We start from the raw sequence: 19,587 nt of genomic DNA on the forward strand, positions 1-19,587 counted from the left end.
TGGTTTTTAACTATAGAAACTCATCTCATCAAATCTTTTTGCCATTTTAAAACTTTTACAAATGGTCCTTCGGCGTTTCTTCGAAATCGCTTAGTAAAAGTGTTTATTTAGCACCCAACACCGTTTCCACCATTAGACATCAAAATGCGTGCATGTCACACATGGTTCAAATTTAAACATGAACCCTAGCTCAAATTAATGGTAGAAATAGGTAAATCAAGTACCGGGTCTTCAAAAATGTAAAGAACATTAAAAACAGGGCTTGGGATCACTTACAAATGAGCTTGAAGCTTTGAACCAAACCCTAGCCATGGTGTCCACGCAGTTTCGGCTGAATGGAGAAGATGATGGCCAATTTTGGTTTATTTCCCTTTTTAATTATTTTATTATTAGATTACCAAATGCCCCTAACTTAAAATATTTTATTACACCCATTTCATGTCTATTTTTGTCCATCACTAACTAATGGTCTAATTTCCATATAAGAACCTTTAATTTAAAAACTCATAACAATTTAACCCTTTTAACATGTGGAACTCAACTTTTTACACTTTTTACAATTAGTCCTTTTGACTAAATTGAGTGCCCAACGTCAAACTTTTCGAACGAAATTTTCACGAAACCATCCCGTAAATTGTAGACCATAAATATATAATAAAAATGAATTTATTATGTCAGATTTGTGGTACCAAAACCATCGTTCCGACTAGGCCCAAAATCCGGATGTTACAATTCAAACCCAAGCCACAACATTGTGGAAATGCCTCAAGAGTTGAAAATTGAGTCAACCAAGGTTGAACGGTCAGATAATGTCAAAAGATAACCTAGGGACCCTTTGAAATAGTCCAAATTGGATTCAAACTTTTCCAAATAATAGTCATTATCGATTCCTATTAATTGGAATCTCATCGTTGGTTTCTGTAACACCCTATAGCCGCCTGGACACCAAGCCGAATATCGAGATGCCACACCATTGGCTCACATCGATTGTTTCATTGTAATTATCAAAATAAATACATGCAGTTCGTTTACTTTAAGTACTCTAGCATTATATAATATCAAGTCAACAAACTAGTTTAGCGTTTATCGTATTACATATGAAAATAAACATAAATGTACATATCTCAAGCATCGAGACCATTTAGCAAATTTCCCAAAATGTTACGTAGGTATCGAATGGTCTATGGTACGATATTTCCTTTAAATGGTATCGAAACCACCTGAAAAATTGATACCAAACTAGCATTCTATTTCTCGCCAAATTTCAAAATATCAGAAATATCGGTACCTTTCGCTAGGTCTCAATAATTACACCCTGAGTATCGATACTCGGGCTAAGTATCGATACTAAATTAGTATTCTGACTCCCTGCACTTTCAAAAATATAGAGGTATCGTTTAAAGCCCTAATATTGACACCTCTGCTTAGATTACAAAAATTCAATACGTAAGACCATTTAAGTCATTCAAGCTTAATCCATAAACATCACGTTTCATTCACCTAGTCATATAAGCATCAAATGTCTAAAAATAGCCCAAATACCATATCTAAGTCCACATGCTTCCAAACATACATAATAAGAAAATAATCCCAAATACGTCTTAACAACCAAATATAAAATGTCCACCACATTGCCTTTTTATTCCCTAGAACTAAAATAAGCAAAACACCTACTATAATGAATAAAGAATGGCTTAGATCGATCCCTCGATGGCCACGCCGCTCACACCGGGAACGCAACTACTTTACAAAGGATAAAATGGAGAGGGTGAGCTTAACAAGCTCAGTGAATGCTTAGAACAACCACTACGCAAACAAGTCATCACGCATCAACCAACAATATATAACATATTCTCAAAATGTCATTAACTAAGTGTCATAATTCACATATTTAGTCATATTCCATTCATTCTTTTACACCTTATTTATACAAACGTTTAGGCATACATATATCAATATTTGACACATATCAATCACATATAAGCATATATAGTTACATATAATCACATTTAGTCATTGTGTATGAGAATTTGGCTCTTGAGTTTATGAAACATAAAAGGACTCTATCACCACTCATCGGATACAAAGATATCCAATACACCACACATAGACTCGAAGAGTCAAAAACATCCCATAAGCAAAGCATATAGTTAACACTGTCAAACACACCACACATACATATCCCAGTGAATGGAGCTTGGCTCACATTCCTTTACTTCTCCAAAAATGTCCTTAGCCTCAGTGCCCCATATATCACAACACAAGTAAGTGAGTACTCACAATCCTATAGCATGCCAACTATATCCAACAGTTTCATCAAATCAAAAGGCCAAAATATTCATATTGTCATCAAATATTACTTACTGATTATCTGTACGTATTCACTGCATAATCATATCATTAGCACATTATACACACTGTCACATGGCATGAATAACATACCCTCATATTTACCATCACAATAGTCATCACAACATGTCATTTCATCACATCATAATCACTTTATCACAATTCACAAACATATTTATCACAATTTAGCATAGGTAAAGAAACTTACACTTGGAAATTAGAGAGGGGTTCAGGCTACCTGTAAGTTCCCAAATACAACCAATCATCTACAAGTAGCGATTCTAAAACACTCACCGAAATATTCGCTTTTGCTGAAAAACGAAAGCTTAAACAGGCTTTCCTTTGCCTTTATCTCTACTTGTTGAAGGTCCTGTTGACACCAACACTTCAACAAGACAAACCATACATATATTCAGTCAACAATCAGTCAATAACTCACCCCAAACAATCACAAACACAAGCCTAAGCTACAATCTTTTCTAACCAAAACCTTTAGCACAATAAACTTCAAATTCGAATAACTTAGTCTACGCTTAGTCTTTTCGCATGAAACAAATTCCATTCATCTACATATTTATCTATGACTAATTCCAACCTTTTAACTTCACAAAACTATGCGTTTTAAGGTATTGAAAATTTTCGACAAGTTTTGGCCATTATAATAAAATTCATTAAAACCCTAGAAATCCTTGATGAAACTTTAAGTTACTTTAGAAAGCTTATAATTAGGTTAAAAATATTTGAAAAACACTTTAAAACCAAGTTTTTATCCACAAACTCAAAATTCACCATTAAAGACTCAATTTTCGGCTTTAATCAAAACTTGCGACTTAACAACTAAAAATTTAGTTTCAAAGATCCAATAACATTAAAAACTAATGAGAATGTGAATGGTTACCTTTAATGAGAGGAATAACGAGTTTTTGATGCAAATATGGAAAACCCACAAGTGGAGAAGATGATGAAATTGGTGAGATTTTTGGGTATTTTTCTGAAGATTTTAAGAGTTTTAATGCTTGGAAATGAAAGAAATTCAAAGTATTATAGTTTGGGAGTAAAAAATCAATTAACAGAGTGAGGAATAGTAAGGGATGGCAATACTAAGAAGGTGGGAAGAAGCATTGGTGAATATAATTGGGAATGGGGGTTTATGAGGTTGATTTTGAGAAATTGGTTTAATTCTTCATAAAGACTCACAGCTTTGACCCTTTTACAAATCAGTCCATTTTCTAAAATTAAAGACATTTAAAACTCATTTCCAAAAATTGATTTAACTTTACGAAAACCATTGTCTAAAATATTATCGAGTGACAACCTTACAAAATTTCGAGCTCATATAGGCCAAAATTCCTAAATACCTATAAACTCCAAGGCCTAATTTGGGATGTGACAGTTTCCACAACACACACACCTTGTGGAACAAGGTGTTGTATCCAATTTTCCTTCCTAACAACTTAACTACTAGTGTCTTCAACATACTTTCTTCAATAAGTCCATAAACCCTATCTGAAAACTCAATTGAATACGCTCTATCAACAACGCCTTTCCTCACATCATTCTCTCAAAGAACAAAATCATCCACTTCCCACTCATCATCCATGGTGTTATTCATGGAACCTGTATTCTGAACAACATCCCTAAACGATAATGATTTGTATGTCCCTTCACCCAGGGTTTCCAAATCTCCTCATTCATCCGGTGGCTCCTCCTCTTAATGCCTAACTTTCTTCGTAACCCTACCAGACACAATTTATGTTTGTTCACTCATGTTCAATACACTCTATTGTATTCTATATTCTTTTAAATTTTAAACATTATGTTAATCTATATTTACGAAGCTGTGTTATTAAATGTTAATATTGAAACATAATTTTAATTTTGAAATATTTATTTTTAAAATAAAAATTTACCTTGAAATTTAATGTTTTTAATTACTAGACTATTTGTTAAATATTGAAACTATTTATACATATTTTATTTTTCACTAGCAATGTACCAAATCAATATATTTAACATTTATTTTAATTATTAGCATATCTAATTATTATTATCATTGTAATTTATATTAGGAATTATAGAATACAACATATATTAATTTTGTTATTATTATAAAGTCGAGCACTTTAAGTTTAAAAACTAATTTCATGAAAATTTTTACTAATCTATTTTATGAATATTACATTGATACATATGATTGATCCATGCATGGCACGTTCACTAAAAAAATTACATTTACTAACAAAACCTTATACTGATGGACAAAGACAGTCAAGATAGGTTAGTTTTACTGATGAAACATATAAACAATCAGTATAAGGCTAAACTATACTAATGGGCACATAAACCATCAGAATAAAATTCAATATATTAACAGTTTTTAAAATCTGTCTATAAAATTGACTTTGCACTAACGGAGTTTAGGTGTCCGTCTGTATAGTGTCAACATAAATTAAGGGTCCATTTGATTGCCAGTAAAATGTTTTCCGTAAAATGATTTCTGGAAATGTTTTACTTTTCTGTAAAATGATTTACCAGAAAATATTTTCTGGTGTTTGATTGAATCTGTGTAAAATATTTCTGCTGTTTGGCAGATTTCCTGAAAATATTTTCCGGAAAATTTTTTTTACATATATTAATATATATTAATAATTTTTATATTTAAATTATTTTACATATATTGCAATGATTTATTTATAATAATACTCAATTATTAAGCTACAACATTAATCGTTAAATTGAAAAAACTAATATCAAATAAATTATTTGTAATTGTGTTAAAAAAACAAGTATTGAATAATTATAAATTGTTTCGAAACCACAATGAGTACTAGAAATTAATAATATTATCCAAATACATAATTAGTAGTACACCACATAGTAACAACATTGTCCAAGTGCATAATATACCTTAAAAAGGAACATGCTTCGAAAGTAGCATCTAAATTTGAACTACTGTGAATTGTTAAACACAGGTCCAAAGTCGTAACAAACTACTTCATTGTCTCACCATAAGACCCAAGTCATTTTCATTGTCTATTACACAAGAACCACTTATTGGTGTAGCACACGTATTTTCCGGGGAATGATGAAGGTCCAATGGGTAAGTGTAGTTTTGCTGCGAAACAAGACTGCCATCGGGTGAAAACTGGCTGTCGAAGAAGAATTCTGCATACTGGACGATGAATCAAGGGTGCAGTATCGCTCCAGGTTAGGAACTGAATGTTGCACACTATTGCTGCCATCATCAGAACCTGACTAGTATGGCTCTAAACTCTGGTTGGGAGGCCAACAATAGGACTCCAGCTCTTGCACGGGCCAATCAATGCACTTGCCTGTAATTTTATGTTTCTAAGACGTTTGCATTGCAGAAGTTTCTTTTATTTAATTCTATGAGTCAAAAGACAACAACGGAGCACTGCAAAACCTTTCTGCGTATTTAACCGATAGCACTGTTATTATGAATAAGTTAAATCACCCAACAATTTCCAACAACTGCTGCTTGGCACGAATAATACATCAAAGAGAAGAATCGGATGAATTCTGCATAGAAGGTCAACAAAAGGCATTAGCTATATTTTATGATGGAGAAATCAAGTAACGCCAGCTTTTCTTTTATATCAGATGAAATCAAACAAGAAAAAGATGCACCAAATGGAAAGGAAAAGGAGTTCAAATCTTCTTAATCCTACATGTGTTAATAACCTAACACGTCTGCCATGCATAAGATGGACACCAGTACAAGTTTTCAGCCCCTAGAGTAAAAATATAGATGGATTTCATGCGTAACATAGCTGGCTAAGAAGATTGTATGAATGAAATAGTAGGCAGGTAGGATGATGCAAGATATATAAAAAATTTTTATTTCAATCTTCAGGTAAAACATGTTTCATAAACAAATATCAGCAAGGAATTAACATGAAAAAGGTTTATATAGGAACTTGAAAGGGAAAGAAAAAGTAGCTCATTCATTAAAAGGACAGAAAGCATCTAATAGATTCATGCAGCTAAAGCTTTTACAGTAAAACAAAGAAAAAAATTACAAAATCAAACCAGCGCTATGCTGCTAACATAGAACTAAAAGTTGTAAGTGAAATTAAAAGAACATGAAGTTTTTCTGCAATGAAACAAAACAAACATTCATTATTTAATATGAAACTATGAAATTGTTTTATATTTCCCTAAAAGAGTGAAGATTTCAAGGATAAAACATAAAAAGGCAGGGTTTAAAGAAGAAAAGACAATTACTTTCGAACATGCATGAACATAAAGATTATACCTTTTACAACAACATACATGTTATCTCAAAGAAAACTTGGTACTAAAAATTCAGCTAAAAAAAACTCATTTCAGACCTCAAATGCATTCAATTTGCATCATATATAAGAAGAAAAATAAATACCGAGAAACAAAGCAACAAACCATGAAACTCGGTGACTTGGGAAAACAAAATCACCCCCAAAACCAGAAAAAAACTTTAACAAAGACCCTAGTTAATTTTAAGTAATAAAAGAAATGGATTGAATACTGATATCCCATACCTTATTTTGATTCCACTTCTAAACTAAAAGTTTTGGTGCTAAGTTGTGAGAATAACACTTCATCATCCATTGACACCTGAGCGACAGGAACATCAACACCACCGCTCTCTTCTCATTCGCCATTGAATTCTCCAAGCTATCCAAATCATCGTCATCTTTGTTAGCCACATAAATTTTGTACCTTTCACTAACCCTGTGACAGGCCAAATTGACCCTAGTCGGGAAGTGGTTCGGGACCACAAAATCGAGTCATAAAAATAATTGATTTCTATATTCTATGCTTATTATGTGTGTACATGAGTATGTGGAAGTTTCATTCTCCAATTTTGCCAATTGCATGAGAAATTATTAAATAGGGATTGATATGAGACATGGTGAAAATATGATAGGCTAATTTAAAATGGTCTATTAATGGATGTTGTGAAAATGATGGGTTTGCATGTCAAATTACCCAAAATTTGAGCTAGTGGTTGGCCATGCTATGGGTGGAAACATGTTGGGAACATGTTGGCCTAGTGAGGTATGTAGGAAAAAAATAAAATAAGGGGCATGGGCATAAAATAATGAAAAGGAGTATGATGAATACAAAAAAAAATGTGTGTAGTTGTTCCCCCCCCCATTGCAGTGAGCTAAAGAAAAGAAAGGAGAAAATTTTGTTCATCCTTTCTCATCTTCATTTAGCCGAAACTAGAAAGAAAAAAACAAAGAAAAAAATGCTCATCCTTTGGTTCATCCTTGGCCAAAAATTTAAGGAGGAAGGAAGAAGAAAGGTTGAAGAGGTTCGGCCATGCATGTAGCTAGGCTAAGGTATGTTTGATGATGTTCCATGAGATGCATGCATGTTTTAGTTGTTAGCTTGAGTTCTACCTAGCCCATGGTCTAAATCTTGCTATGTGATGGAAATGACACTCGGCCATGGATGCATCATTCTTGGTTGATGTTTGATGTTGTGGTGATGAGGCATGAGGATGAGTTAAGATTCGGCCTAGGTGGAGTTTGTGTTAATGCCATTGCATGCTAAATATGAAGCTTGTTAATGATGCATGTGATGGTGGCTTGATGATTCTTGAACCTCCTTTTTAGCATTTTTGAGTGAGCACATATGTGCATTGGTTGCTAAATGGAGAAGAATCGGCTAGCAAGTTGTGTGCTAAGGCCGAATATAACTTTTGCATGTTAATGAGCAATGCATGTGTTAAATTGATGGAAAGGGAGAGGATGCTTTACTAGAATGTATATGTGTGTATTAGCCAAGTTTTGAACTTGAAACAAAAGGGTGTTTAGTCAATACAAGTGACCATACTTGTAGAATGTATTAAGTGTTGAAATCGGCCCCAAAATAGACATGCATATTCGGCCAAGGGGGAAAAATTAGCTAAAATGTTGAGTTTGATTCATGATTCCGTACATATGTGACTTTAATGTCTAATGTATAAATATGGGCTAAGTGCCTTGTGTTCCTCTTTTCGATGCTCAAATGATTAAATCAATTTATTTGTTTCATTAAGCTCAAGAGCAAAGGGGAACTAAATCCGATAAAGGGAAGGAAAAAGTGGTCGAATAGCTATCGGAATCGTTCGACAACACCCGAGGTAAGTTCTTGAGTAAGAGAGCTTAAATTATGATGTGATTAGATCATGTTTTAAGCAAATTAAAATCATGCTCTTTGTGTGGCTATTGAGCCGAATTTGCAAGAATGATAAATGTCATGTGTTTGAGTTTTGCTAACGAAAATGAAATACGAATGGGCCATCATTTATTGTTAAATGTGCATGGTTATTTGAATGATGTCCGGGCTAAGTCCCGAAGGCTTGTGCTAAGTGACAATATCCGGACTAAGATCCGAAGGCATTTGTGCGAGATACTAATTCCGGGCTAAGCCCGAAGGCATTTGTGCGAGATACTAATTCCGGGCTAAGCCTGAAGGCATTTGTACGAGATACTAATTCCGGGCTAAGCCCGAAGGCATTTGTGCGAGTTACTAAATCCGGGTTAAGTCCCGAAGGCATTTGTGCGAATTACTATAACCGGGCTATGTCCCGAAGGCATTTGAACGAGGAGCTATATCCGGTTAAATTCCGAAGGTACGTGATTTGGGAATGAATGAACTTGCTGTAAAATTCCAGTTAATACTCTCGAAACATCCCAACATTGAGGTATGTTTCGTATGTGCTTGAATTTAGTTGAGCCCTTACAAATAAGTATTCGCTCAGTTGATAAACGAGCTACCGGCCTTTGGCTGAGTTGATCTTTTGTGTATGTACATAAGGGTTGATAATGTGAAGCAAGTACGATATCGTAAATTTGTGCATATGAAATTATCCGTTTAGCTATATGAATGCTATACTTTTGTTGTGCTGGAATTCCTTGCTCAAAACTTACTAAGCATAAATTGCTTACTCCGTTTCATTGCTCCTCTGTTTTATAGATTTGGTTCTCCAGCTATCGGACTCGGGATCTTGAAGTCAAAGTCGCCCACACTATCAAAGCCCCCCCTTTTGGTACAATTTTGGTTGAACTTCGAAATGGCATGTATAGGACTACCCGTTTGTTGTGGGTCGTGGACCCTTTGGACTTGTATAAATTTTGGATAGCCATGCGAAAATGGCTTATATGTGTTTGAGTATAATGTTATAATCATTTGGTGTGGATATGCTTGACAAGGATTGGCCACGGGGATGGTTAATCACTTTCATAAATTGTGCTATTTATGCAAAAAGGGCTAGTTGAATCATGGAAACCATGAAATAGGTAAAGTCTACCTTAAAGGCAGATGCTGACAGCAGCAGTGATGTAGATTTGGAAAATCACTAAAAATAGTAGGAATGGAATTAAATAGTGAATAAATTATGTAAACAAACCTTGATGAATTTACTTTCATAGGAAAGTAACGAAACAATCATACGGACAGTATGTTAAGAGATATTCAGGTTCTCGTGAGACAGGGCCAGAACGGTTTCTGGATTCCCTGTTCCGACTTTGGAAATTCATTATAAATTAACCAGAGATAATTAGGAGTCATACCATATATGTATAGATTCCTCTCTGAGTTTAGTTTCTATAGAAACAAACGGCATCAGTATTGGAGCCCTGTACAAGGAGATATCCAAGTCGTAATGCGCAAAGGTCAGGGTAGTCGATCCCTGTAACATGGGAGACTTTGACTAATAAACTGTACTAATTGGCCAGACCAAAAATTCTAGAAAAAAATATGTAGATGGGCATATGAGTCTAGTTTCAGGGAAAAATCACGAAACTGATTTTCGAGTTGTGAAACTCAAGATATGATTTTTAAAGCGACTAGTACGCAGATTGGCAGTGTCTGGGAAATATTTTTTATAAGGGGTTTAAAGTCTGTTAACACCTCGTGTTCGACTCCGGTGTCGGTCTCGGGTTCGGGGTGTTACATTTGATTGGTATCAGAGCTACGGTTTAGTCGATTCTAGGACTACCGTAATGCGTTGGGTCTAGCTATACATGCCATTTTATGTGATTACTTGATAGTGTGGTGATTTCTGACAATTGTAAATGTGTTTATTTATAGTAATGGATCCCGATCCCAACCGAGAGGTAGCTGATGATCTTGAGAGTGTAGCGCCTGCTCCCGCACAAGGGACAGCGCCGGCGGACTCTCAACCTAATGCTAGTAACCCGAATGATGAAGCTAGACAAGCTTTCTATAGCGTGATGAATGATTGGTTCAACCAATACATTCGAACTAATACGGTTGTCCCACAACCTCCATTCCCAACTAATACCACCCCCGCACCTACAATACCTCCGGTAACTGACCAAATAAGGTCAAATAAGCCCCCAATTGACAGAATCCGAAAACATGGGGCTACTGAATTTAAAGCTACGGATAGCGACGATGCCGAGCAAGCTGAATTTTGGTTGGACAACACTATCCGGGTACTCGATGAGCTATCTTGTACACCCGATGAATGCCTAAAGTGTACTATCTCCTTGCTACGTGATTCTGCCTATTATTGGTGGAGTACTCTGACTTCTGTTGTGCCCCGAGAGCAAGTAACTTGGGAGTTTTTCCAAACTGAGTTTCGGAAAAAGTATATCAGTCAGAGATTTGTTGATAAAAAACGGAAGGAATTTCTTGAGCTTAAGCAAGGTTCCATGTCAGTTACTGATTACGAGCGAAAATTTGTTAGACTTAGTAGATACGCTCGGGAATGTGTTTCGTCCGAGGCTATCATGTGTAAACGCTTCGAGGATGGGCTGAATGAAGATATAAAAATGTTCGTTGGCGTTCTTGAAATACGAGAGTTCGTAGTACTGGTCGAGCGAGCTTGTAAAGCCGAAGAGCTTAGAAAAGAAAAACAAAAAGTTGATGTGGGAACTGGAGAGTTTCGTAAAAGATCTTCGGGAAAGTCTCTTCAACAGGCATCGAAGAAATTTCGAGATGATGCGGGCCAGTTTAGAGGCACTTCGGGCCTTTTTAGACGAGATCGTGATCGACCCCCTGTGGGTACACGAGGCACTTCGGTCGCCAGTGTTGGGAATGAACGTCGAGATAGAACGAAATGTCGATATTGCGGTAAATGGCATTCGGGGAGTTGTAGATTCCCTGACCGCTCCTGTTACAAGTGCAGATCAGTTGACCACTTCATTAAAGATTGCCCGAGGTTGTTTGAACAGAATGAAAATCAGAGTGGAAACCGGGTGCTACCACTGCTCGAGGTAGACCATCTGGAAATACGGGCAATGCTAGTGGTGGTGAGAGAGGATCTAGAGATGCTACGACCAGATCCGAGGCTAGTGCGCCTGCTAGAGCTTATGCTATACGTGCCCGCGAGGATGCTTCTTCGCCTGATGTTATTACCGGTACTTTTACTCTCTTTGATACTAATGTAATTGCTTTGATTGACCCCGGTTCTACTCATTCTTACATATGTGAAACCTTAGCATCCAGTAAGACTTTACCTATTGAGTCTACTGAGTTCGTAATTCGGGTGTCAAATCCCTTGGGTCGTTACGTGCTTGTCGACAAAGTGTGTAAGAAATGTCCCCTAGAAATTCGAGGTTCCTGTTTTCCGGCGGACTTGATGCTTTTGCCGTTTGATGAATTTGATGTTATTCTTGGTTTGGATTGGTTGACCGCGCATGATGCGGTTGTGAATTGCAAAAGCAAGACTATTGATTTGAGGTGCGCAAATAACGAAGTAATCCGAGTTGAGTCTACGGACTTGGAGGGGATGCCAGCTGTAATATCAGCAATGTTGGCCCAGAAATATGTAAGAAAAGGGTGTGAAGCATACCTTGCGTATGTACTGGATGACAAAGAATTAGACAAGAAACCCGAATCTGTGCCGGTGGTTTGTGAATACCCGGATGTTTTTCCTGAAGGATTACCGGGTTTACCACCTGTTCGGGAGGTAGAGTTTGGTATTGAGCTTGTACCTGGGACTACGTCGATTTCGATAGCTCCGTATCGTATGGCACCAACCGAGTTAAAAGAGTTGAAAGCTCAGTTGCAAGAATTGCCGGATAGAGGTTTTGCTCGACCAAGTTTCTCACCTTGGGGTGCACCAGTATTGTTCGTGAAAAAGAAGGATGGAACCATGAGGTTGTGCATTGACTATCGTCAACTGAATAAAGTGACGATAAAGAACAAATATCCGTTACCGCGTATCGATGATTTGTTCGACCAACTGAAGGGAGCCTCAATGTTCTCAAAAATAGATTTGAGATCGGGCTATTATCAGTTGCGAATTCAAGATTCGGACATACCCAAAACTACTTTCAGAACAGGATATGGTCACTACGAGTTCTTAGTGATGCCGTTTGGGCTCACAAATGCCCCTGCGGTATTTATGGATTTGATGAATCGGATCTTCAGACCATATTTGGATCGGTTCGTAGTTGTGTTCATTAATGACATCTTGGTCTATTCAAGAGATGAGACCGAACATGCTGAGCATCTGAGGCTAGTGTTGCAAATTTTGCGGGATAAGCAGTTATATGCTAAGTTCAGTAAGTGTGAGTTCTGGTTAAGAGAGGTTAGCTTCTTGGGTCATGTGGTATCCGCATCGGGTATTCGAGCTGACCCGAGCAAAATTTCAGCCATACTTAACTGGAAGCCTCCAAGAAATATTACCGAAGTTCGGAGCTTCCTGGGACTCGCCGGTTATTACCGACGATTTGTCAAAGGTTTCTCGATGATAGCCACACCAATGACAAAGCTACTTCAAAAGGATGTTAAGTTCGAATGGACGGAGAAATGTCAGAAAAGTTTTGATCAACTAAAAACTTATTTGACTGAAGCTCCAATTTTAGTGCAACCCGAATCAGGCAAAGAGTTTGTCATTTATAGTGACGCATCCCTACTTGGGTTGGGTTGCGTATTGATGCAAGAAGTTCGAGTGGTGGCCTATGCGTCGAGACAATTAAAGCCACATGAGAAAAATTATCCGACCCATGATCTTGAACTAGCTGCCATCGTATTTGCTTTAAAAATATGGCGACATTACTTATTTGGTGAGAAGTGCCATGTATTTTCGGATCACAAAAGTCTCAAAATTTTGATGACTCAAAGAGACTTAAATCTGCGACAAAGACGTTGGCTTGAGTTGTTGAAAGATTACGAGCTTGTCATTGATTACCACCCGGGAAAGGCTAATATGGTTGCGGACGCCTTAAGCCGGAAATCATTGTTTGCTTTACGAGCGATGAATGTGCACTTGTCTGTTCTACCCGACAATGTGTTAATAGCTGAATTAAAACCAAACCATTATTGATTCATCAAATTCGTGAAGCCCAGAAAGTTGATGATGAATTGGTTGCAAAACGGGCTGAGTGTGCTCCGAACAAGGAATCGGAGTTTCAAATTGATGATGATGATTGTTTGAGGTTCAGAAGTCGTTTGTGTATTCCAAGGAGTTCGGAACTCATTTCGATGATTCTGAACGAAGCCCATTGTAGCCGAATGTCAAGTCACCCGGGGAGTACGAAAATGTACAATGATTTGAAACGTTGGTTTTGGTGGCATGGTATGAAACGAGACATCTCCGACTTTGTTTCGAGATGTTTAATATGTCAACAAGTGAAAGCGGAACATCAAGTGCCTTCAGGATTACTTCAGCCGATCATGATACCCGAGTGGAAATGGGATTGAGTCACAATGGACTTTGTGTCCGGACTGCCATTGTCAACAAGTAAGAAGGATGCGATTTGGGTTGTTGTTGATAGACTGACTAAGTCGGCTCACTTTATCCCCGTGTGTATGGATTTTTCATTGGATAGACTAGTTGAATTGCACGTTTCTTAGATTGTGAGATTACACGGGGTACCTATTTCTATCGTGTCGGATAGAGATCCGAGATTCACCTCGCGATTTTGGAGGAAATTGCAAGAAGCTTTGGGTACCAAGCTGTATTTTAGCACTGCTTTTCATCCCCAAACCAATGGTCAATCTGAGCGGATAATTCAGATACTTGAGGATATGTTGAGATGTTGCATCCTCGAGTTCAGTGGTTCATGGGAACGGTATTTACCTTTGATTGAATTCGCTTACAATAATAGTTTTCAATCAAGTATTAAGATGGCACCTTACGAGGCTTTGTATGGTCGTAAATGCCGTACACCGTTGTTTTGGACCGAGCTCGGTGAAAGTAAAATTTTCGGAGTTGATTTGATTAAGGATGCTGAACAGAAAGTAAAGGTAATCCGTGAAAGTCTGAAAGCAGCCACAGATCGTCAAAAATCGTATGCGGATTTGAAACGAAAGGACATTGAATATCAGGTGGGAGATAAAGTGTTCCTTAAATTTTCGCCTTGGAAAAAGGTACTCAGGTTTGGCCGTAAGGGCAAGTTGAGCCCGAGATTCATTGGGCCGTACGAAATCTCCGAACGAGTTGGTCCGGTTGCGTATAGATTGATTTTGCCCCCTGAGCTTGAAAAGATTCACGACGTCTTTCATGTTTCGATGCTTCGACACTATCGATCTGATCCATCGCACATAATTAGCCCATCAGAGGTTGAAATTCAAGCTGATATGAGTTATGAAGAAGAGCCGATGCATATCCTAGCTCGTGAAGTGAAGGAGTTGCGAAACAAAAGGGTTCCGTTAGTGAAGGTGTTATGGCTCAAACACTGGATCGAGGAAGCTACTTGGGAAACTGAGAGCTCGATGAAAGAACGATACCCAAACCTATTTACCGGTAAGATTTTCGGGGACGAAAATTTCTTAAGTGGGGGAGAGTTGTGACAGCCCAAAATTGACCCTAGTCGGGAAGTGGTTTCGGGACCACAAAATCGAGTCATAAAAATAATTGATTTCTATATTCTATGCTTATTATGTGTGTACATGAGTATGTGGAAGTTTCATTCTCCAATTTTGCCAATTGCATGAGAAATTATTAAATAGGGATTGATATGAGACATGGTGAAAATATGATAGGCTAATTTAAAATGGTCTATTAATGGATGTTGTGAAAATGATGGGTTTGCATGTCAAATTACCCAAAATTTGAGCTAGTGGTTGGCCATGCTATGGGTGGAAACATGTTGGGAACATGTTGGCCTAGTGAGGTATGTAGGAAAAAAATAAAATAAGGGGCATGGGCATAAAATAATGAAAAGGAGTATGATGAATACAAAAAAAAATGTGTGTAGTTGTTTCCCCCCCCATTGCCGTGAGCTAAAGAAAAGAAAGGAGAAAATTTTTGTTCATCCTTTCTCATCTTCATTTAGCCGAAACTAGAAAGAAAAAAACAAAGAAAAAAAATGCTCATCCTTTGGTTCATCCTTGGCCAAAAATTTTAAGGAGGAAGGAAGAAGAAAGGTTGAAGAGGTTCGGCCATGCATGTAGCTAGGCTAAGGTATGTTTGATGATGTTCCATGAGATGCATGCATGTTTTAGTTGTTAGCTTGAGTTCTACCTAGCCCATGGTCTAAATCTTGCTATGTGATGGAAATGACACTCGGCCATGGATGCATCATTCTTGGTTGATGTTTGATGTTGTGGTGATGAGGCATGAGGATGAGTTAAGATTCGGCCTAGGTGGAGTTTGTGTTAATGCCATTGCATGCTAAATATGAAGCTTGTTAATGATGCATGTGATGGTGGCTTGATGATTCTTGAACCTCCTTTTTAGCATTTTTGAGTGAGCACATATGTGCATTGGTTGCTAAATGGAGAAGAATCGGCTAGCAAGTTGTGTGCTAAGGCCGAATATAACTTTTGCATGTTAATGAGCAGTGCATGTGTTAAATTGATGGAAAGGGAGAGGATGCTTTACTAGAATGTATATGTGTGTATTAGCCAAGTTTTGAACTTGAAACAAAAGGGTGTTTAGTCAATACAAGTGACCATACTTGTAGAATGTATTAAGTGTTGAAATCGGCCCCAAAATAGACATGCATATTCGGCCAAGGGGGAAAAATTAGCTAAAATGTTGAGTTTGATTCATGATTCCGTACATATGTGACTTTAATGTCTAATGTATAAATATGGGCTAAGTGCCTTGTGTTCCTCTTTTCGATGCTCAAATGATTAAATCAATTTATTTGTTTCATTAAGCTCAAGAGCAAAGGGGAACTAAATCCGATAAAGGGAAGGAAAAAGTGGTCGAATAGCTATCGGAATCGTTCGACAACACCCGAGGTAAGTTCTTGAGTAAGAGAGCTTAAATTATGATGTGATTAGATCATGTTTTAAGCAAATTAAAATCATGCTCTTTGTGTGGCTATTGAGCCGAATTTGCAAGAATGATAAATGTCATGTGTTTGAGTTTTGCTAACGAAAATGAAATACGAATGGGCCATGATTTATTGTTAAATGTGCATGGTTATTTGAATGATGTCCGGGCTAAGTCCCGAAGGCTTGTGCTAAGTGACAATATCCGGACTAAGATCCGAAGGCATTTGTGCGAGATACTAATTCCGGGCTAAGCCCGAATGCATTTGTGCGAGATACTAATTCCGGGCTAAGCCCGAAGGCATTTGTACGAGATACTAATTCCGGGCTAAGCCCGAAGGCATTTGTGCGAGTTACTAAATCCGGGTTAAGTCCCGAAGGCATTTGTGCGAATTACTATAACCGGGCTATGTCCCGAAGGCATTTGAACGAGGAGCTATATCCGATTAAATTCCGAAGGTACGTGATTTGGGAATGAATGAACTTGCTGTAAAATTCCAGTTAATACTCTCGAAACATCCCAACATTGAGGTATGTTTCGTATGTGCTTGAATTTAGTTGAGCCCTTACAAATAAGTATTCGCTCAGTTGATAAACGAGCTACCGGCCTTTGGCTGAGTTGATCTTTTGTGTATGTACATAAGGGTTGATAATGTGAAGCAAGTACGATATCGTAAATTTGTGCATATGAAATTATCCGTTTAGCTATATGAATGCTATACTTTTGTTGTGCTGGAATTCCTTGCTCAAAACTTACTAAGCATAAATTGCTTACTCCGTTTCATTGCTCCTCTGTTTTATAGATTTGGTTCTCCAGCTATCGGACTCGGGATCTTGAAGTCAAAGTCGCCCACACTATCAAAGCCCCCCCTTTTGGTACAATTTTGGTTGAACTTCGAAATGGCATGTATAGGACTACCCGTTTGTTGTGGGTCGTGGACCCTTTGGACTTGTATAAATTTTGGATAGCCATGCGAAAATGGCTTATATGTGTTTGAGTATAATGTTATAATCATTTGGTGTGGATATGCTTGACAAGGATTGGCCACGGGGATGGTTAACCACTTTCATAAATTGTGCTATTTATGCAAAAAGGGCTAGTTGAATCATGGAAACCATGAAATAGGTAAAGTCTACCTTAAAGGCAGATGCTGACAGCAGCAGTGATGTAGATTTGGAAAATCACTAAAAATAGTAGGAATGGAATTAAATAGTAAATAAATTATGTAAACAAACCTTGATGAATCTACTTTCATAGGAAAGTAACGAAACAATCATACGGACAGTATGTTAAGAGATATTCAGGTTCTCGTGAGACAGGGCCAGAACGGTTTCTGGAGTCCCTGTTCCGACTTTGGAAATTCATTATAAATTAACCAGAGATAATTAGGAGTCATACCATATATGTATAGATTCCTCTCTGAGTCTAGTTTCTATAGAAACAAACGGCATCAGTATTGGAGCCCTGTACAAGGAGATATCCAAGTCGTAATGCGCAAAGGTCAGGGTAGTCGATCCCTGTAACATGGGAGACTTTGACTAATAAACTGTACTAATTGGCCAGACCAAAAATTCTAGAAAAAAATATGTAGATGGGCATATGAGTCTAGTTTCAGGGAAAAATCACGAAACTGATTTTCGAGTTGTGAAACTCAAGATATGATTTTTAAAGCGACTAGTACGCAGATTGGCAGTGTCTAGGAAATATTTTTATAAGGGGTTTAAAGTCTGTTAACACCTCGTGTTCGACTCCGGTGTCGGTCTCGGGTTCGGGGTGTTACAAACCCCACCATTATTTTCACCACCCAATTCAATTCCCTTATCTGGGTTTCCATCTAAAGGCCTATCATTCTCTAAACCAGTCTCGAACTCCTCATTACCACTCAAAAAACCCTATTCAGAACCCCCTAACTCACTGTTATTCTCATAATTATAGACACTACTCCCGCCAACAGTACTTGCAGTTTAAAGTTCATATTCAGAATCAGAATCAAGAGTTAAAGGAGCTCGAATAAGTAAAGAACCTGTTGAATATGATGGGGTCTCTGTTTCTGGCATTGTTGTTGAGTCCATGGCTGCTAAAAGAGATAATGAATATGGCTTCGGGATCGACATCGGAGACAACAAAGGAGATCGCAAGCTTCGGCCATCTGATTTTTCCCTCTCCGGTGACGTTAAAGTTGAAGACGACAAGGGAGATCGTACATTTCCATTGGACGCATTGGGAAGTCGTGGCGAATCAGCTGAAATCCTCCTCGGAGTTGAAGAAGGTTGAAGAAGAGAAAGGAGAAATGGAAAATGTCTTACGGTAGAGAAATGGGTAAGACAATTTCAAAAAAAAGCTTTGGATTTTACCCGTGTTTGTAAAATATTTTCCTATGGAATTCATTTTCCACAAATCAAACACCGGAAATTTCAGAAAATGTTTTCCAGAAAACATTTTACACCAATCAAACGGACCCTAAGTTAATAAATAAACTTGCCTTCCTTTCCTTATTAGCAGCAGATTTTTATTAAAAATAAAAAATCATTAAAATTAATTTACCATTTAGATTTTCCCTAAAATTTTTTAATTATTTTTTTAACTTGTCAAATTATCTTTCTTAATGCATGGGTTCGTTCTGTAAATTCTCATTTTAGATCATTCTTTCTTCTTTTTTATTTGATTTTGCATCAAAATATTTTGAACTAGGTTTTTTATTTTATTTTATTTTCATAAGCATTTTTACATTTTAGCACCCTCTCAACCTCCTTCTTCCCTTTCATAATGCCGCTCACTCCTCACCTTGAATTGTTACTGCCAACTCTCAATCAATCTCCAAATTCTCCATTGATCTCTGTAACACCCCGAACCCGAAACCGACACCGGAGTCGAACACGAGGTGTTAACTGACTTTAACCCCTTATAAAATTTATTTTCCAGACACTGCCCAATCTGTGTACTAGTCGTTTTAAAATCATATCTTGAGTTTCGTAACTCAAAAATCAGTTCCGTAATTTTTCCCAGAAACTAGACTCATGTGCCCATCTATGTAATTTTTCTAGAAT

General features: G+C 37.3%; 1 long non-coding RNA gene across 2 annotated transcripts; it reads right to left on the reverse strand.

Moving 5' to 3' along the window:
• Positions 1 to 5,187: 5,187 nt before the first annotated feature.
• Positions 5,188 to 18,998, reverse strand: LOC121211331 (uncharacterized). Of its 2 annotated transcripts, none has more exons than XR_005906643.1 (2): positions 18,564 to 18,998; positions 5,188 to 5,889 (listed from the first exon to the last, which is right to left on the reverse strand). It is a non-coding gene; the product is annotated as an uncharacterized lncRNA (long non-coding RNA). The 2 variants fall into 2 exon arrangements; XR_005906644.1 differs by lacking the exon at positions 18,564 to 18,998 and adding an exon at positions 6,888 to 6,993.
• Positions 18,999 to 19,587: the final 589 nt, after the last annotated feature.

Source organism: Gossypium hirsutum, chromosome A12 (assembly GCF_007990345.1).
Source record: "Gossypium hirsutum isolate 1008001.06 chromosome A12, Gossypium_hirsutum_v2.1, whole genome shotgun sequence".
In the NCBI taxonomy this organism is placed as follows: domain Eukaryota; kingdom Viridiplantae; phylum Streptophyta; class Magnoliopsida; order Malvales; family Malvaceae; genus Gossypium; species Gossypium hirsutum.